The sequence below is a fragment of the Sinocyclocheilus rhinocerous genome, unplaced genomic scaffold, assembly GCF_001515625.1.
Source record: "Sinocyclocheilus rhinocerous isolate Xijiao unplaced genomic scaffold, SAMN03320098_v1.1 scaffold998, whole genome shotgun sequence".
Classification (NCBI taxonomy): domain Eukaryota; kingdom Metazoa; phylum Chordata; class Actinopteri; order Cypriniformes; family Cyprinidae; genus Sinocyclocheilus; species Sinocyclocheilus rhinocerous.
The window spans coordinates 1-21,624 of record NW_015662265.1 but is presented as its reverse complement, the minus strand read 5'-3'; the positions used below and the strand labels follow the sequence as shown (position 1 = coordinate 21,624).

Here is a 21,624-nt window from a genome sequence, read left to right as displayed (position 1 = left end):
TTGCGAATCACGCGTATGGCCATGATAAGCTAAGCGCTGAATGAATGACAGGATTTCTGTTGTAACATCGCGTAAGGTAAATAAGGGTGACATCTAGTGGAGAAGACTAATGATAAGATTCACGTTAATCAGATCTCGTTTTAAATGTGTGCTGAAATAAATACTGGAAAAGATTGATTCGCGGCTTTTGAGAATCGATATCAAAGTGACGTCATTTAAAAAACGAATCATCGGAAAATCGATTTTTTTTTGCCCAGCCCTAACAAAATTACATTATCTAAAAAAAATTTTTTTAAAGGCACAACGCACTCTAGCGATGACGGGAAGACAGAGTGTAAACAATCATGGCGGCTCCCAGGCCCACGACGAATTCATCAGAGACTGTGACATGCACGCTAAAACACCACAGTTCTCTGGTAAGACGGATTGGAATGCATTCAAAGCCCAATTTGAACTGTTGGCTGATACTGCAGGCTGGTCTGAAAATCATAAAGCTCAGCAGTTAGCAGTGTGCCTCACTGATGATGCAGCTGCCTGTCTCCTGTTACTGAGTCCTGAAAAGAAATGATTATATTTCATTGGTAGGGGCTCTTCATAGATGATTTGGACAATGTAACCAGCCTGTCCTTTTAAGGACAGAATTTCATAAAAGACGCAGACGACAAGGTGAGCCCCTCCGCATTTTAGCTAATGGCATTTAATGTTTATGTAAATGCACTACGGATGTAATGATTACCGGTTTGACGATAAATCGTGATAAAATACCCCACAGTTAGTGTTACCGTTTCAAATTTTAATTATCACTATAACCGTATTCGATTACCGCGATTTGAACAACTGAGGATAAATAAATAATGTACTGCACAGGGCTCCAGTGTGCAGCCAGATGGGCGCATTTTGCAATAATTTTTTCTGCCGGTGCGACTAAATTTTGTGTGCGGTCGCACTGGCGCGACCACCGCATTGTTTAACTCATAAGCACTGACATTTCTGTTGCATATGAGAAACATCAAATGGCAAACAAAACTGAAAGCATAACGAAACAGCCCTACTTGTTTGAACTGCGCAGCACTTATAGAGTGTAGAGCCTGGTTTATAGCCTACTCGCCGCGTCAGCAGGAGTGCGAAGCTGTTTGCAGCAAAAATGACGCGAATATTGAGGAAACGATGGATGGGTTTCATGCTAAAGTAAAGTAAAAGACCGCTTCTTAAACCAAAGGTGAACATGTTGGTATTCTTGTGGGGGGAAAAACACGCAAACACTGTCACGGACAGCAAGTTTAGTTTTACTTTTCTTTTTGTTTTCATTTTGAAAAGCTTGTTATCTTTGCTGTTTACCTCATGTTATGCTATGGAGGCTGTCTTTTTATTTATTTGATTCCTCAGTGTTTGCTAAACATTCTGTAATTTAATAGTCAGTATATCATACAACATGTGGTGTATGCCATGCCTCGTCTTATTCGTTATTGTTAATAAACATTTTATAAGCTAGTTTGTCATTGTATCTTACTGTTTTATTGTTGTTATGCTTTTTAATTAAGAATAACAATGAATCCATCTTTTGTTTTAGTCTTAAAAAGTGAAAGGTGTGTACTGTGTAGATGTATGTAAGCAAATTAGACAATTATCTTTTCTTGTAAAACGTGACACCAAGATCGCAAATTCAAAAGTGAAAGCACCCGAAGCCCGGCTTATAACACAGCAAAAGAGGAACTCCCGTTCACAAAATATAAATCACAAATAATACTGATGGAAAAGAAGGGGTGAATGTTACCCACTTTCGTTTTCATATAACTATAAACTATGATAAAAGTTCATCAGCATGCATTGATTAACACCCAAAAAAAACAACAACAAAAAAATTGCGACCAAATCATGTGCTCGTGTGACCAACTGAGATAGTTAGTCACAAAAGAGCGACCAGTAGGGAAGAATGAGTCTGGAGCCCTGCAGCATAAAACACAGTTTTAAGTAACACAGCAGCAGAGTGGTTTAGTTTTGTGTGAAAAAATGGAGGAAAAGCTGGGAGGTTTTAAAGAGTGCTAAGGGAATTATACAAATGAATATATGGATGAATTAATTATATGAATGGACCTCTGAATATTCTGACTGTCTTCAGAAAAGATTTGATGGCATTTTGTTTTCGTCTTCGCTCCATGTAATACCTAATAAAGTAATGTTTTAAGCGCAATGCTGTTTTGTCCTCGGAGGTTACGGGAAACAGTTCTAATTCTACTGTTCCTAAAGTGCCACCTAGTGTCAGAGAGTGGATTTACAGAGAGTTACATTTACATTCAGCCTGGGTGCAGTTTTTGTCTGGGCCAAAAAATGGACCGAATTTGCATGCCCTGCTGTAAATTTTGACCAGTTGATGAAAAACAAGCTTATGTGGATTCTACACATTTAAACAATAAGGTATCTAGTATTATTTATGGAGCAGATAAAATACATAATTATTTATTAATCAATTATCATTTTGACTTGACCCTTTTCTTTATTTAAAAGCTGAAATGTGAGGTTTACCATTTATGAAACTTTTTCAAAGCTTTATTTGAACATTTACATTAGATATTTGAACATGCTATTAGATAAACTGTTGTCAGTCATGTTGTCATTTAAAATCCGGACATCATTGGCAATGTTATTGTTTTAGTTATGCAAACAAAAACTCATTTCATTTGTTGTTTGTTGATTTTAAATGTAAAACTTGGTGAAATGATTTGTGTGTCAGTACGTTTTGAACATTTCCAGCACATTTTAACAATACCGTGATAATACTGATAACCATGATCATTTTGGTCACTATAATCGTGATAAGAAATTTTCATACTGTTACATCCCTAAAATGCACCTATGTAAATGCACTAATGCCGCCATCAGTCCAGAATGAGCTTGCTAGAGACAGATTTATCCTGGCGCTCACTCCAAGAGAACTCCAAATGCAAACGCAGCTGGCTCACAGCTGGACCACACTGAGTGAAGCGCTGGAACTGGCTATTTAAAGAGAGATATTGGGGGCAGAAATAGATGCTGATGTAATGACGCCAATAGTGAGAGCTGGGGAAATGAATGAATTGCGCCCAGGGACATCCGCATAGAAGACATTTCCCATACGTCACCCCTGGCTGAGGTTGAGGAGAATGGAGTTGGACCACGCCCTGTAGAGACGGTTATGATAGTGGGCTGGTCTTATGAAAGGAGTCTTGGGTCTTGGGAAAGGAGTCGCTTGCATGGCCCTAGTTGATACCGGTTCAAATGCAACAGTGTCCAGTGGGGACAGCTTTGGAGCCAAAATCTGCTTGTCTTAAAACTATGACTGGTCACTTTGCACCAATAAAAGGGAAAGGGCCTGTTTTACATAGGAGGTCTGTCTGTGTCGTTCCATGTGTGGGTGGCCAGAGTGCAGGACCCCTGCATTCTCAACTGACCCATCCTGCTCCAAGCTTGACCCCAGTGTCCCTACCTGTGTATTCAGCAGACACATCTAAACATGCCATTGCTGTGGAAAAAAAAAACAGTTTCGAGCCAACGTCTCACACTGTAGAAGCCCTGCTCATTAGTTCCAATTGCCACAGACAACGCAGTCCTGATTGTAATACTATTGTAATACAAAATAGGAAGACTCGGGAGAAGTAACTGTGTCAAGAGAATGAGGCAGCACAACCTGCATGCGGGGCACTGAGGGTGGTTAACGCACAAAAGTGGCAGTTGCTGCAGGGACAGGATGATGACCTGAGGCCTGTGATGCGTTGGCTGGAAGTGCAACAGAGACCCGAGTGGGGGGAAACTGCAGGGTGCTCGTTGGTCACAAAAGGAATGTGGTCCACATTCAACACACTGCGGCTCAGTGAAGGAGTGCTCCAGCAGGCATGGAAGGAGCCTGCCATGGGGGAGGACAGATGGCAAGTGGTAGTGCCCAAGGCACTGAGGGAAGCAGTGCTTACAGCTTGTCATGGAAGTACGGGGAATTGCCATTTCGGGGTGTCTAAAACAATCCGCCGTCTTCACCAAGGGTTCTACTGGGGTCCGCACAGAAGGGATGTAGAGGATTTTTACCACAGATGTGATGTCTGTGCAGCCTATAAAGGCCTTCTTGACCAGTCGCATGCTGAACTTTTGCAGCAAGCACCAATGGAAAGAGTAGCTGTGGACATCATGTGCCCTTCCCCATCACAGAGAGAGGTAACCGTTTTGTACTCACTGCAATGGACTATAGAGGTCGACTGATCGATTTTTGGCATTTTTTAATTAATCAGCATCGGCCGATTGTGCTGCAAATTAGGCCGATTTATAGGCAGGCGCATCTGCAGGCAGCTAAGCGTTGTTGCGGAACGCCGGAGAATCTCTCTCTGGCTGCGTGAGAGACAGCAACGCACACTCTGCAACCGCTTCTTGTTCACACACAGCTTCAGCTAATGATGGCAGGGCAAAACAGACCGTTTCGAAAGCGTAATTACGTTTTACCCTACTAGAATTGATGCCGGAAAGTTATCATATTCATAAGTGCAACAAGTCATTTGCAAGTGAAAGTAGAAACACATGCAATTCAGACAAAACTTATGGGCTGATTATAACATGCACGTTCACTTTCCTCATGAAATGTGTGTGTAGGTCCGACAATAGCATCCACAATGCTCTAAGCAGTTGTGAGCAGCGGGCTATATAATATGTGTGAACTCTTTTATGTTATCACTTGGCCATTTGACTTATAGCAGTGTCCAGTGTTTCCCATACATTGAGTTATTTGTGGCGGCTCGTCACAATATCAAAACTGACTGCCACAAATAGATTTTCCAAACGGTTTATACTTAGTTGAATAAACGAGCACTGCACGTTTCAAAATTAAAATGCAGCGCGGGTGTTTTTATATGAATGTATCTTTGAAAAGAACTGACCGTCTTCAGAAAAGCTTCGATGTTATTTTCATTTTGTCTTTTCCTGTAATGCCTGATAAAGTAGAGCTTATTAGATTACAGCCGTTACCGGGGAAACCGCTATATCTCCCGCTCCAACAGCGCCTCCTGCTGGCAGAGAATGAATTTGCATTTGCAAGTCTGTGTGAAACACAGGTGTCTGTCAGCAAACATAAACAAAAAGCATGCTTCAGAACTGTTTTGAGCCATGTATTATTACTCTGAATTAGGCTACTACTAGTATTATTATCTTGTACCCTGCAATAATCATTTACTCAAACTCACTTTTATGAGATGAAGGGGGAAAAAAAGAAAATCGGCCAAAAAAAATCGGCATAATAAATCGGCCATCGGCTGCCCTGATTTCTAAATATCGGCATCGGCCAGTGAAAAACCCATATCGGTCGACCTCTAATGGACTATTTTACAAAGTGGCCAGAGGCCTATGCAATACCGAACCAGGAAGGAGAGATGGTGTCAGAAGCATTGGTGGAAGGGATGTTCAGCAGGTTCAGTATGGCAGAGGTTTTTCGTTGTGATTAAGGGAGGAATTTTGAATCCAAGCTGTTTGCGGCATGCAGAAAACACGCACAACGCCATTGCACCTAGGGCTGCACGATAAATCGAAATGGAATCGAGGCGATTTTTTTGCGTAACTTGTCAGTGAACTACGGCTCTGTGTAGTAAATTCTGTTCCATCAGAAAGCATGTGATGATGATTTCCTGCTGATTACAGAACCGGCTTTTTTAACAAATTGCGCATGACAATCGCATTCGATTAATCGTGCAGCCCTAATTGCACCCACAAAGCGATTGCCTTGTTGAAAGATTTAACAGAACCTTGGCCCAGCAGCTAGCCATCCTTACAGCTGAACATCAGCGGGACTGGGACACTCACCTTCCTTTCACTCTCATGGCCTAAAGAGATGTTTGAGCCACACACTCCAGTTGTTCAGTAGCCCCTTTCCCCAAACACCCCACACCCAGCCAGTTCTCTTGGACTTTCTCATGTGTCCCATGTCCCTGCACCCCATTTTCTTATGGGCTGAGATCCCCAGCCTGTTGTGTGGCCAAAGAGGCAGATACACCGGACTGGGCACCTCAACGACTTTGTTTGCCCTCTCGAGGGTTCTTCTTTTTAAGGAAGGGCAGTGTGATGTTGCTACAAATGTTGAAGGACATTTGTTAATGTCATGATGTTCAGCAAAGTTCATTTAGCAATAACTGGTTATAGCTGTTAGTCTGTTCACTTCAAGGGGCGGGGGATGGTCCAGCGCAGTGGGGAAGATGGGCTAGAGAGAGTTCAGAATTAGTTGGGAGAGTGAAAGCACAGAGTAGCGAGTGCTATTCTTCTTTGTCTTTTTCTGCTGTGTACGGCATGGGTTACGGCTAAAAGAGTAACACCCTTTAGTGCTTTAATAAAATTTCAGAGCGACTGAGAATGCCTGGTTTCATTAGTAGTGAAAAGCTACAATACATATCTCAATATGCATATTGCAATGACATGCAATATTTGAATTCTTATTTTAATAATAGGCTACTTCTAAACATTCCGAAAAGTTAGGTTTTAGGTCGACGCACATAGCAGAGAACAGACTGGGCACGCAACTGTTACTTACATGACTTGCTTGACGTTAAAAAGAGTTAAGTGCAATAAGTTGCAGAAAACATCTCCTTGCGTCTCGTGCTGTCTGTCTGACACACACCTGAAGCGCGCACAAGCAGTAGTAAATACTGCTCCATCTGAAAGCACCGCAAGTTTGTCGCTTATAACGTGCATTTGAAGAAGCAACACGTATCAAATATCTTTCAAACATGAGAAGCATTTATGAACATCTTGTCCAACAAAAGACAACATTTTATGTTTTTACTCCAAACTCATAACTTCATAACGTCATTCGAGTGTTTGAAATAAAATTATTTTGTGAGATGATGTGGCTTCTTACACAGAATGGACTTTTTTCACATTTCCGGGTTTCTCAGCAGCGGAAGTCGTCATAGTTGGGTTAACTTGAAAAGCAGGGAATGGGAGAGTACCACAGATATATTTTTTGCATTCCCATTTGCTCAAATAGCAAAAGAAAAACTCCACGATAGTGTTTTCATGACTTTCAATAAAAGGAAAAAAAATTTGAGAGAGACTGATAACGGCAGTCAGAAGAGAGAACGATGTCAAATTTACCATCCCTCCCATAGACGCTGCATTAGAAACACCCTCGCATTAGCGTTAAAAAAATTTTTCTTAGTAATTTGATGCAAAGGTGATATAATACAAAAAATAGTGTTATAAATGTACGTACTTTTTTTTAAAATACAAATATGAAAAACTTTTAGAGGATTTACGATGATGATGACCGTTAAAACGCGTCATCAGTCTAGTGAAAAGGGTCCATAAGGCACGCAACATATTTCATAGTATTCAATGCAGTAATAAAGGCTATGTCGATTAGCACTGCATTATAAAAATATACTTTATTATAATGAAAAATAAAAAAGAACTCGGATAAAGCATATCTTGTTGTAGTCTTGTATGTATTAGTCATGTTGAATCAATGGAAGCAGTTCATTTTTCTGTCTATTCAGCTGCAGCGACAGGGATTTCCTGGAAAGGTGTGCATTACCTTTCTTCTGCAGGGCATATTTGGAGTTTCAGTGCGAGAGCGCCCTCTGGCCTTCGGATGGGGCAGTATTTACTACTGATCACAGAAGCAGGCTTCACTGACAAGCTCGACTGAATAACCTTTGTAGCTTTATTATGAATCAATGGATATTCATTAATGTGAAGACTATGCAGTGATTTAGTTTTACATTTGATTTCAGTTTCTATATTGTTTCTTACTTGAATGCTACTGTTAAATATATCTATTGTAAGCCTGCCTGAAAGTTAAAACACTGTTTATTTCATTTGTATCTTAGTGTTTTTTTTAGATTTGTGACATTGCTTTTTTATGTAGTGCTAAAACACTGCTGGTCACAGAAGTTGTAGTGATGCTTTCTTTTGCAAGAAAGAATGTGAAACATATACATTGGTTATACAATTTTTAGATTTTAAATATTTTTAAATATAATTTAAATTGATTTCACACTTAAAGCAATATCGTATCGCATATCAAATATTGCTTTTAACAAGGTATCACATATCCCATTTTTCTTCAATATCGCACAGCACAACTTGAAAAAATTTATTTTACCACATTCAAGATTGAGGATGATTCCCACTAAATTCTGAAAGCTTTTTTCAAGAAAGGTTTTTTTTTTTTTAATTTTCAGAATTCACAATTTATGTATACAGTGCAACAGCAAAAACTACACATATATAGGCCTAAATAACTACAAGTCAAGCTGCAATACCAAACAGGACCACACGGACATGCCAACAGACCACTATACCAGTCGCCTTAAAGGTGCACTAACCGATTTTTGCCAAACGATGTTGATATTTGAAAGCACCAAAACAAACATGCCCATACCCCAACAGGACCTCGCCCTCATTTTGAAATCTCCACCCCACAAGTATGTACACAGCCCTGGCATAACGACGATCGCGGAAACAAGTGATGACACAAACATATTCAAACAAAAGCCAACGCAGAAAAGTTGTGTGAAACGAAGCAAAATCAACATTACTCCCCTATCAAAAAGAAACAACGCAAACTCGGTGTCCGATTCGAGCCCTTCCCGCTCCTTGAGTTCTCTCCACCGCTGGAAAGCTGCTCCGATATTTACGCGGGTCCTACCTCTTGCCTGATCGTAACCCTTCTTTTTAATGTTTTGTTTCTCTGATATTTTCCTTTTTTTCTCTGCCATCTCTCTCTCTATCTATAGTCAATCTGCTAATATCAGTCCTGTGCACTCAAACTGAGCGCTCTCTTCACCCTGTCATTACAAGACACGCCCCCTTACTGCTGATTGGCTACAAGTGTGTTTTGGGACTCGGTCCGACGCGGTGTGCACCTTTAACCTAGTTATATATGGATCCATTCAGAATTATTACACAGAGCAAAACACAAATTAAAATATCAAATAAAAACATTCTGAATTTGTCAAAAGTGTTGGTGTGAAGGCAGCTCAACATGACCAGTGAATAGTTCCTCTGTCAGAGTTAGTGTTGATGCCCATACAGTATATAAATACCACTGACCATTGCAAACTGCTATAAAAACTAGGGATGCACGATATTATCGTACCGATAAGAGGAATAGGTTAACTCACGTACTCCGGGTGTGCTAGCGATTAGATCAGGTCAGCAGTGTGGCTCATTCTTGAAGCAAAGTTTTGTCTGAATGATGATTAGATTCACTCTTTTGGATCGCTGCATTTAAACTGAGAATGACAGAATGACCGTTCGGTGTGTGATACAGTAAACAGTAATAGCATGTGCAGTGGCAGCAATGACAGCCTCCCCCCAGTCCTAACGCCCGTTCGGTAAGGAGTTATAATTCCGAAGGGGGCGCTGTTGGCCTACTTTTAAAAAAAATGAAAGTAAAATACACAAATAACATTTAGACTATGTTTCTGATTAAATAAAGCAGTAATTGATGTCATAAAATCATGAGTATGTTTTGATTTAAAGGTCAGAAGCTATAGCTCATATGAATAAAAAAAAAAACAATTGCACAACAAGACACAAACATGACACTTGTAAATTAAATAATTTTATATATGGGTCAATGACATGACGCCTACATTTTCTGTCCGATTGCTTTTTTTTTCAGTTAAAAATTCATTTAAATGCATAAAAAAGATGCCATATAAATGAAGGACCTCTCCCATGTATGAACTCACTTGAACTTTTCAAAAAACATTAGTTATTTGTAATTTTTCTGTTATTCAAAGTGTCAAAATATCATGTGGTGTGACCGTCCGGCCATAACTTTTTTTTGTAAACATCTTTGAAATTACCCTAAATTTATTCAAATTAATTTTATGCACTATTTGGCATGATTTCCAAAGTGTTTTGTAATCCTGTGTAAAATTGCAAAGCATTTGTATTTATATTTCCATCATAATATACAAACAAACTTTGTCAGATGATTTCCATTTTATGAAATATCATGTGGTGCGACCATCAAGAAACTACCATTTTGGGACTTTTATGTTGAAATCCATTCAAAAGATAGGACTTTGCATCATATACCAATTTGCTAAAGACCCATGGAAGCATCAAGCAGGTTTATAAGTCTCTTTCAAATTTGGAAAAAAAGAACCTTTTTAACAGCTGGTATGTTACCACATTTGGATATCATGTGGTATGACCTAAAAAACAAGCTTATTTCTGCAAGTATTTATTTTCATTATAAATTTCATAGTGACATTTTGTGGGAAGCTAGCTTGTTTTGTTTAGGTGGCCAACTCTGTGCTTGTAAATTTTGACTGAATTTGAATGCGGCAACCTCCCGCTCTCTCTCGTGAAACCAATATGGAAGTGACTTAAACTGTAATTCGTCAACTGGCCGCTAGAGGCTGGCTGCAAAAGGAAGTCAATCCCATAGACTCCCCATGTTAAAATGCCCAACTTTACAGCAGAAAAAAAACATGTTTACAGCCTGGTTCAAAAAATTATTTTGGTCTATATAGCTAATTTTGCCCTTCATGACAACTGTGAGGGGGGTGAATTTTTTTATAACTCATCCGTTTTAATTATATTAAGCCTTAAAGTTCTGCATAATTAAGGGCGTGGCCACTTGAGTGACAGGTGGATTGCCGCTGCTGTCACCACCGTCGAGCTAGGTGGGCGTGGTTTCAGCAACCAGCTCCCGCCTCTTTGCCCATTTTTGATTATCCGGGAGTGACGCGCTGCCAAGATGGCGACGGCCGCCTCTGCCCACTTTGAGCTTCAAAAACCCTCTTCGCAAACCTACAGGTGACGTCACGGACACTACATCCATGTTTTTATACAGTCTATGGGTGCGACCAAATATCATGTGGTGCGACCACTGCAGAGTATATTCCATTATAGATATATGTCCCAGATTGGCAGTTTTTGTGCTTTTATATTCAATTGATGGTTTATATACGCGACCACTGCAGAGTATATTCCATTATAGATATATGTCCCAGATTGGCAGTTTGCTTGCTTTTATATTCAATTGATGGTTTATATACATAAAATATCTTATTTTAGTATAATTTGGAATAGATTTTTATGCAATTTGGGTCATTTCAGACGGTTTGTTTAATCTTTGTACAAAATGAGAAAAAATGCAAAAAAAAATAATTCAGAGCATGTAATTTTAGTTTGGTAATTATGCATTTATTAATAACTATTTAAATATATTCTGCCAGATTCCACTGCCAAGCAAATTAAAATAAATGCTCACCATAGGTAGCATGTTAATTCTGACCCTGCACTCTAGCACAAACTCCAGATGTCATTTTCTACTATAAAGAAAGATGTTCATGTTGTTATCTCAGAACCTGAGCCAGCAACCTCCCCCTACTCTAAATTGACCTTTCTCAAAGACCTGCCCCCCTTAGTTACTGTTGCTACGTCTGGGAAACCATGGCACTTTTATGCCATACATCATGTTCTCACGCATTGAAAAATACATCAAATACAAATACGGAGCAAAGAGGACACTGACGATGAGCTGACAGACAAGACAGAGCTGGTTAACTTAGTCTCAGTGTTCAAATTTTGTCATTTTTTAAAAAGAAATTCAAACAACAAATACTGTTTTGTGGCTCTTTAACGTGTCGTGACAGATCGCTGTAGCGCCTCAGTCAAGCGGGACATGAACTGATCATCTCTTCATCTTTACTATTCATAGCACGAAATAAACATGAATGAACATCAGAAGGTATCTTGTTTCAACCGTGAAAAGATGTCAATACACACCATTGTCAAGTCCACCGACGTTAAAACATGGACAAACATGATATTCCTTGAAAAATGTTGTTTAAATTCATTATTATAAAGAATATTGTTGTTATTATAACTTTGAAGTACATTCCATTGTACAATGCTAATATATTTCTGTCATAATTTCAAGTTAAATCGAACTTTTATTTTGACGGGTTGTAGCGAACCTTTGAGTTTCAGAGTGTATTTAACAATGTGTTTTCTCAAAAAAAACTAGGCAATGTTTATTTAAGTTTTCTCTCAGAGCAGCTCTGGTGATGTTCATGTTTATGTAGATGCTGAAAACACCATTAGTGTCATGCGTACTTCAGTGTGTAGTAGATAAAACGTCGCCTTTCAGATACATGCAGAAACAAGCAGAATATTTATATCGCGGTCTCTTCGTGCTTCACAGACACATATATCTACTTTTGATTTATCCATCCAACAGATTGCGTGTTTTACATGACATCCTCGTTATAGCCTACTGTAAATTCCATGTTCACGGCACCGGGATTCCCTCTGCATCAAGGAAATCATACGGCCTTAATTTATAACTTTTTATAAATGCGGCACACCTTCATCTGCACGGAGGGATGGTGCCCGTGAATATGAGAATATGAGCGAACATGTTGGATGGATCTGCTTTTGCAGCCACTTTGCAAATGTTTATGGTATGATAAAACTGTGATAGACCGTCATACCGGTATATCGTTACAACCCTAGATGTGGCTGTGTTCAGAATTAAGCAATCATATTCAAACTCACGTTAAATAGGTACCTCTGATTAACCCCAAATAAAGTTAAACTGTTCAGAATAAATATTAGCAAAATCAAAAATTTGAGCTGGGGACCTCTGGTTGAGTTGACACGGAATGACCCATTAGCAGAACTGAAGGTGTCACAATAAACATAAAACAGTTGTTATCGGTGAGTCTGGCCAGTTGTCAAATAGCTGTGTCGGCATCAAAACTTATGCAGCCATCCAGGGCTGTTTCTAGCCAATTTGACGCCCTAGGCGAAATCCCTATACAAAATACTGATTTTGTGCACTTTATTTACTGTACCAATATTTTAAATTGGCCTTTGAACTTAGCTTTATTGCATGGCAAAAAAAAGTGTTACCTTGCCAAAGCACTGACAGAGCCCACCAATCTAATGGCGTTGTTGAGCGCTCCAAATGCAAACTTTGCATGCAACAATCAGGCAGCAATTGACAGCACTCTGATCTAGTGGCATACAGGCATCGTCAGATTGACAGTACTCTAGCCCAATAATGTTGGGGGATCCAGTGGGGGCGGCAGTCATATTTCAGGGTGACCGTGCCACTCTTTATCACAACCCTGCTAAAAGTGCCAGTACGTGCGCTCATTGGCGCCCCTTCAGCTGGTGGCGCCCTAGGCGACCGCCTAGCTCGCCTATGCCTAGAAACAGCCCTGCAGCCATCTAGAAGCTGTGCTGACTAAGCAAGCTGGCTGCTCTCAAAAAACTTGTGCAGTACTTGTATATCAAAAATACAAATGTATTGTCTGCACACTGATGTAACTGCTCCATAAAAATAATTTATTGCGGCAACGTTTCGACCATCAGGTCTTCGTCAGGCACAAATTACGTGAACTGGTACAGTTCATTACGTGAATAAGTAACAGGTGATCATTCTAATTAGACACATTCAATCACTGTGCAGGTACACTCCCACGGGGGGGGATAAATACACAAATCAATACAGGTCAAATACAAATCTTAAACTCTAATAAACTAGCAAATCAATACAGATCATTAATCACTCATAATATCCAAACAATACTGAAGACAGATGAAAAAATACACACAATCCTATAGAAAAGGCTTAATATCAAAATCTTCATTCAACCCAAAAGGTTACAACGTATTTAGGGTATAAATCCAAAAAATCCTCTCAAAATCTCGCCCCCTTGACGGTTTTTGTACCTTCTCTATACCAATGCTATAGGACTGCGTTCAACTCCCGTCCTAATATTACTCCGATGTTCAGTAATACGGGTGCGTAATGATCTAGAAGTTTTACCAACGTAAGCGAGACCACACAGACAACGAATAAGATAAATCACATGTGTAGATGAACAAGTAATTGTACCGTGTACCAGTATGTTACGACCAGTGTGTGGATGGCTGAAAAATTTACATTTATATGTAAAAGTACACTGGGCACAATTGTCGCATCTATAATTACCAGGAGGAAGAGTAAGAGTGACAGGTTTCACTACACTAGACGGGAACTCCGATCTTACAAGCATGTCACGCAGGTTACTTTGACGTTTAAAAACCAAACGGGGGCCATCCTTGAAAACATGAGACAATTTAGAATCACTAGAAATAATATGCCAATGCCTGTAAAGAACCTTACGAAATTCTGCACCTAATGCTGAATACCTAACCGAACAAATAGGGCTATTGCCTAGTTGTGTTTTATTGCTCGTAGCACGTAGGCACTGTGTTTGAGATGTATCATCAAATTTACTAATAAGTAATTATTAGTCAAAACAATGTTTATAAGATCCAGCAAACATGCTGTACTAGGTTTTACTCCACTCTGTCTTTGTTTTAGAAACTGTTCCACCGCCCGTAAGCCATCCTCATGAGGGATGTTGGTATATAGACTCTGAACATCAAGTGTAGCGAGAAGAACAGGATCGACAGAAAAATCAACAGCATACAATGATTCAATAAAATCCATAGAATCTCTTACATAGATGGTCGAATCAGGAGTGACACTGCGCTGTACAATAACAGAAGGAGCATCATCAGATAGAGTAGATATTTCAGTTGTCTAATTAGGATGACCACCTGTTACTTATAAAGGGTTGTACCTCAGTTCACGTCATTTGTGCCTGACAAAGACCTGATGGTCGAAATGTTGCAGTAAATATTTCTTATGGAGCAGTTATATCAGTGTGCAGACAATACGTTTGTTCTTTTTGTTATAGTTAAACTAATAAGATGTACCATATATGATAATTAGCACGCTAATAAGAACAGGAACAATTACCATAAAATCAAAAACATTCTACCATCTAGTGGCCATTCGTTTGGAATTCGGCATGTCCTTTATACAGCATTGTGAAACTGCTCAGAAAAATTTATTTTATGAGAAAGTTCACCCATGCTATACACATTCACACTTCAAAGATGCTGATAAGTAAACCTGACCTCCTCTTCTCACTGGCGTTGGTCTACATTCAACATGTGAACCAGCTCCCATCTGTGTAGAGCAGCGACATGGCTCTTTAGCTTGTTTTAAAGTGTCAATTGTACTTTTTAAAGCTTCTACTTGAGCGCTTAGTTCTTGTATGGTCTTTGTCTTGCTCTTTTTCTGCATTTTGGATTTTGATTCACTCTCGTCGAACCCTGAGTCAATTTGTGCACTATGAGCTTGAGTCTGTCTTCGCTATATGGCTTGGCCCAATCTTCATTGGCATTCACTTTCCTCACTTGAGATCTTTGTTACTTGTTTCAGCAGTGCTTCATCAGTTACTGTGTGATCTGTGAGCAAAGGTTTCAATTCACTTCTGATGTCGCTGTACTTCGGAAGGAAACCTTGGTGAATGGTACGCAGGAACACATTCTGAACTGTTCGTGGCTCATATTCAATGTTAGTGTTGCTCTGCTTGGAAGTGAAAATTACTTTCTGTTTCAGTCCGATTACACGATATAGAAACTGTTGTGGAGTTGTCGGATGTTCCCGTTGTCTTGTACTCATTAATTCCTGGAAAAGCTCACTACTGCCTCTCTCACTTAAATGCGACTGTAGGAAACTTTTCAGCTCTGGCACAGTTAGATCGTCTTTATTAATGAGCATTTCCTTGAACTGTACCGGTTTCACTATCCGCAGGACAACCTGAATGATTTCACTCTCTGAGTAAGTAAATTTGTTTACATAGGTTATTGTAGCCGATGTCTGAAGCACTATCGCCTATCTGACCACCATGTATCTTGAACTCTTTATGCGGTAGGTATGGAAAGTCTCTTGGACACATTATGCTTTCTCTCTGTTGTCGTGGTAAGTAATCAGGGTAAGAAAACTGTCTTAAAGTTGGTTTCGTTTTATCATCTGCCTGTGTGATCTTGTACTCGGACAGCTTTTTCCCTAACTCCTCATAACTAGCAATCAGTTTCTGATACTCATTTAACTGTGTGTGTGTGAGTGTGGCAGTAGAATATGTGTGTGTACAGGGAATGCCCGTGTGTGTGTATGTGCATCAATTTCATTCTCAATAGAGACAGATGGATCACTCACAGTATTGTTTACACGGCTCTCAATCAATTCATTAATCATGTCTCTTAATTTTAGTAACTGTGTGAATCCTTCATCTTCCAGTTTAAGTAAACTGTCACTCTGCATATAAGAAATTATGAAATTCAAACAGCTTTCCTCATCATCCTTGGAGATAGTGGTTGGAATCAAACCTGCAACTGGAGTGATGCTGTCAGCGATATGCCCCAGTTCGTGCACAGTCAACATGTGTAGGCTCTTCTTTATGTTCCAGATGAGTCTATTCCTCTCGTTCGCCATCTTGACCAGCTTCAGACCCTCTCACGATACTTTAGCGTCGCCTTCCTCAGCTCCCTTTTGGCTCTCTGTACGTCAGCAGCTGTCACAAGTCGCACGCAACCCTCCTTGTCGTCGTCTCGTCGCCGTGAAGTCTGGATCCCAGCACTAGCCTCACACTCTGGATGTTAATCTCGGTGGAACCTCCATGAATCTGTTACGGGTCCTGGCCGCGGAACACGTAGGCAGATTAAAAGTACCTGAATTATCAGGAGAAACAAAGGCACATGCAAACTTCAGTGTCTTTCCACAGGCGCAGCTTGGTAGAATCTCTTTATTAACATTAACATCATAGTAACAGTATAATATAAATTATATCATCAATTTTCCGCAATGTCCTTCAAATCATCACACAGCGGTTACAATTGCATCATTCAAATTGTAAAGGTTACACTTGACACAAATTATCAGTCACTCTCATAAACTATATACATTACTCTAAACAAATATACATTTACATTTTCTGAGTCGTTTTCTGTTTAATTATCACATACTGAAATAAATTTATTATTATTTACAGAAGAAGCGATTGCAACATGCAACACAGACCAACTGTCATTTTACTGGTACTTTCATCTGGGTGACTATTAAAGTCAAACTATAACAAAAATACAAACGTATTGTCCGCACACTGATGTAACTGATGTAACTGCTCCATAAAAATAATTTATTGCTGCAACGATTCGACCATCAGGTCTTCGTCAGGCACAAATTACGTGAACTGGTACAACTCTTTATAAGTAACAGGTGACCATTCTAATTAGACACATTCAATCACTGTGCAGGTACACTCCCACAAGGAGAGAGAGAGAGAGCGAGAGAGAACCCGCATTACACTCGAATAAATACACAAATCAATACAGGTCAAATACAAATCTTAAACTCGAATAAACGAACAAATCAGTACAGATCAATAATCACTCAAAATATTCAAACAATACTGAAGACCGATGAAAAAATATACACAATCCTATAGAAAAGGCTTATTGTACCTTCTCTATACCAATATACTGTAAGGCACTAACATTGTGTCCCACTTTGTTAAAATGAGATGCTATAGGACTGCGTTCAACTCCCGTCCTAATATTACTCCGATGTTCAGTAATGCGGGTGCGTAATGATCTAGAAGTTTTACCAACGTAAGCGAGACCACACGGACAACGAATAAGATAAATCACATGTGTAGATGAACAAGTAATTGTACCGCGTATCAGTATGTTACGACCAGTGTGTGGATGGCTGAAAAATGTACATTTATATGTAAAAGTACACTGGGCACAATTGCCGCATCTATAATTCCGAACTAACCCTTTAAGAGTGACAGGTTTCACTACACTAGACGGGAACTCCGATCTTACAAGCATGTCACGCAGGTTACTTTGAAGTTTAAAAAACAAATGGGGGCCATCCTTGAAAACATGAGACAATTTAGAATCACTAGAAATAATATGCCAATGCCTGTAAAGAACCTTACAAAATTCTGCACCTAATGCTGAATACCTAACCGAACAAATAGGGCTATTGCCCTAGTTGTGTTTTATTGCTCGTAGCACGTAGGCACTGTGTTTGAGATGTATCATCAAATTTACTAATAAGTAATTATTAGTCAAAACAATGTTTATAAGATCCAGCAAACATGCTGTACTAGGTTTTACTCCACTCTGTCTTTGTTTTAGAAACTGTTCCACCGCCCGTAAGCCATCCTCATGAGGGATGTTGGTATATAGACTCTGAACATCAAGTGTAGCGAGAAGAACAGGATCGACAGAAAAATCAACAGCATACAATGATTCAATAAAATCCATAGAATCTCCTACATAAGATGCCAACATAGGCACAAACGGTTTAATGAAAAAAAACACAAAAGAAGAAATATTCTCAGTAAGACTACCAATACCACTTACAACAGGACGACCCTTCAAAGGTATATCCAAACCCTTGTGAACCTTAGGTAATGTATATATCAAAGGTGTGACCGGAAAATCAACTTTAAGAAATTCATACTCATTTTTGCTGAATTCTCCATTTTTAAAATGATGCTGTGATTTGGAATGAACATAAGTTTTCAATTTACTAGTAGGGTCAGCAGGTAAACGTTCATAAAAGACACAATCATCCAATTGTCTCCTAATTTCTTTCTCATAATCTGTAGCTCGTTGAAGCACTATAGCCCCTCCCTTATCAGCAGGGCACACAACCACATCAGTATCTATTTTAAGATCAAATAAAGCATCCCTCTCCGCTTTTGATAAATTATTACATGCTTTATATTGTCTCTTATTTTTTAGCAAAGTCTTAACATCAGCTTCAACAAGCCTACAGAGTAAGTGTCCAAAGATGCATTCCTGTTACAAGGTGGGATAAAGGTCGACTTCCTTTTAAAAGGAAGACGAATACTGGACGAATCAGAAGTGACACTGCGCTGTACAGTAACAGAAGGAGCATCATCAGATAGAGCTGATATTTCAATTGTACCAAAGAATTCCTTCAGTCTCAGAGATCTAAAAAACTTTTGAAAGTCAATCATAGTGTCAAAGTCATTAGCCTCGGTAGTAGGAATAAAAGAAAGTCCTTTGCTAAGAGCAGCAATACAAGAACTAGAAAGTAACTTATCTGAGAAATTCATAACCGTTTCCTCTGATTGCTTCTCATCATTCGTGGAGGAAGCGAAGAACCTCTTTCGTTTACCCCTTCTACATCTTTTCTTGAGCCTCTTGCCTTCCAATCCGTACCTGGCACTTCTGCCCGAGTGCGGTTTAAAAAAACCGAGCTTTTCCGCCATCGACCAGCACCATCAGAATCTGAGTCACCCGATGTTGAAGAAACCCATAGCCTATTCTCCCCAGGCTGTCGACGTCTACGAGGGACCTCAAAGTTGGCCCGACTACGATGAGTATGTGAATCTGGTTTTCCATCCCTCCAAAAATAAATCCTTCCATGCTGATAGTCATCATTGTCCCTTGCAAACTTCTGGATCTTTTTGGATTTATACTCTAAACTTATAAAGCCCTCAATGGTTTAGCACCTCAGTATTTGAACGAGCTCTTGTTACATTATAGTCCATCACGTCCGCTGTTATTCTGTTTATGTATATACTGTATTCTATATATAGTACCAGACAAATGTTTGGACCCTCGAATGGGATTGTGTATACACAAAGGATACCTTTTTTTACTCCCTAATATCGCTATCGGCCCACGAAAAACCCATATCGGTGGGGCTCTAACCTGCACAGTGATTGAATGTGTCTAATTAGAATGATCACCTGTTACTTATAAAGAGTTGTACCAGTTCACGTAATTTGTGCCTGACGAAGACCTGATGGTCGAAACGTTGCCCCAATAAATTATTTTTATGGAGCAGTTACATCAGTGTGCAGACAATACGTTTGTATTTTTGCTATAGTTTGACTTTTTTTTTGTCCTGCACCTGAGCCCTGTGTGGGTTTGTGGGATGTGCGCAACTTTCTTACACTTTGGTTTTTGCAGTACTTGTATGTCATGCATCACAGTGATGTGCTGTTGCCGCTGTCTCAAGTCGGGCAAAATTTCTAACATGCACAGCTTCAAATCAGACATTGATCGGTCTACACAACACCTAACTTTTGCTAGGGGCTGGCTTGAACAGTCTTGGTTATATCATAAAATTTTGCCAGTGAAATTCATCAAGCTTTCCATAAGTCCTAAATACCATTTCAAACTAATAACATTTAGACTAGTAGCTGGTTTTAAATCATTTAAAATATTTTTTTACTGATGAGCACTCAGGAAAAACAATCAATGGTGTACATTTAGAACAAAACTACCTGTCTGTAGAAAATTCAAAGGAACAAGGGGGACTTTTCAGAGAAACCAGTTTGCAATCATTTCTACTAGCATTTGGTGCCACTGGTGGTGCAGTATCTGGTAAATGCTTAGGCACAGATTTTAACTGCAGCTCTCATAGTGATATGAAACAATTCTGCACTAAGACTCCAACCACTTATGTTGAAACTGCATGTACTGTAGAGACAAGAAAAACATCACTAAATTCAATAACCTTAATGAAAACTTTTTAAAACCACAAACTGACACATTTAAAAATTGAACTAAAAGTTGCCAGCATAGGCTATCAATCTACGACACTGAGAGTCAAGTTACAATCAATCCAATTACAACAGAACTGGTCATGCATATTCAAATGAAAATACCATGGTAACGACAACTTCAGCCTAAAAACCATAATTACTAATGTTACTGTTACATTGTAAGACCATCATTTAAAAAACATAGGACGTCTTCTATACAGTGAAGCGTTAAGAACCGATGTCACTTCTCTTTAATGATGACAGTGGTGGCTAATGCCAACAGTTTTACTGAAGCAAATATGGTATTTTGGCACTGTGGTGAATTGTTAAAGAGAAACTGGGCGGTTTTGTGATTATACTCGCACCTCTGATCAGCAGAGTTCTCCAAAGGTTGAGCTGGAGATCCGCTGCGTCCGCGGACGATCACACAGATCACTCCCGTCAGCAGCTTAAATGGCAACGTCCACAGCCTGTAGAGGATCTGAAGGCGCTGGATCAAGAGGTGTTTGCAGGGGGATCTGCGATGGCTCTCCGTTTGGTTCTGGGTCAGGCGCAGTGGCCCATGATCATCCTTAAACACACACTCTGCGTGAGCCACGGCAGGCGCTCGATACTTTAATTCGACGGTCTCTCTCCGTGCACTTTCTGTTGTTTTTGATGATGGATCAACACTGTAGAACTGTGGCTAATTTTAATCAGACTTTCAGCCACTGTTTCTCAACACTTGCGCAAGGGCGCCGCCATCTTGAGGTGGACCCAGAATGCACCGCGCATATTGAGGGCGGGTGCTATGGAGGACGGCAACGAACCACTCGTCGATTTCTAGGCCTATTACTAGTATTTCCAAAGTAATGTTTGACTAATTTATTTGCTTATATATATATATATATATATGAAGAGTTTGGTTCCAAAACGCGATAAACGCCTTTTTTTTTTTTTATTGAGTTTCCGCCAAACTCAGTATTGTATCTGGTCGGTATTGAAAAGTTAATTTTCCATTTTACGCAAAATGCGATATCCGCCGAGTTATTCTGTCATGTTTTCTCCCTTTTTTTCCAAACCGCGACAAACGCCAGTCTCCCTTTTCTGCAGAATGCGATATATCCGCTCAACCAATCACAGCGCACCATTCCACGCAGTCTAGAGAGTAATGGCGGCGCTTTGAATACACCCGGGGTGCGTCCGAAATCGCATACTGCTTAGTAGGTACTACATT

General features: G+C 39.6%; 1 protein-coding gene and 1 long non-coding RNA gene across 2 annotated transcripts in view; one reads left to right on the top strand and one right to left on the bottom strand.

Annotated features, from left to right (window-relative positions):
• The window catches only part of LOC107728013 (regulatory-associated protein of mTOR-like), a 319,255-nt gene extending 298,067 nt beyond the window's left edge, over positions 1-21,188 (bottom strand). The window contains exon 1 of the mRNA XM_016538066.1: positions 20,774-21,188. The gene's annotated coding sequence lies outside the window, so the exon portion shown is untranslated. The remainder of the gene's footprint in view (positions 1-20,773) is intronic.
• On the top strand, positions 14,248-19,866 carry LOC107728015 (uncharacterized). Its single transcript, XR_001638422.1, has 3 exons — positions 14,248-14,260; positions 15,658-15,674; positions 19,748-19,866. It is a non-coding gene; the product is annotated as an uncharacterized LOC107728015 (long non-coding RNA).
• Positions 21,189-21,624: the final 436 nt, after the last annotated feature.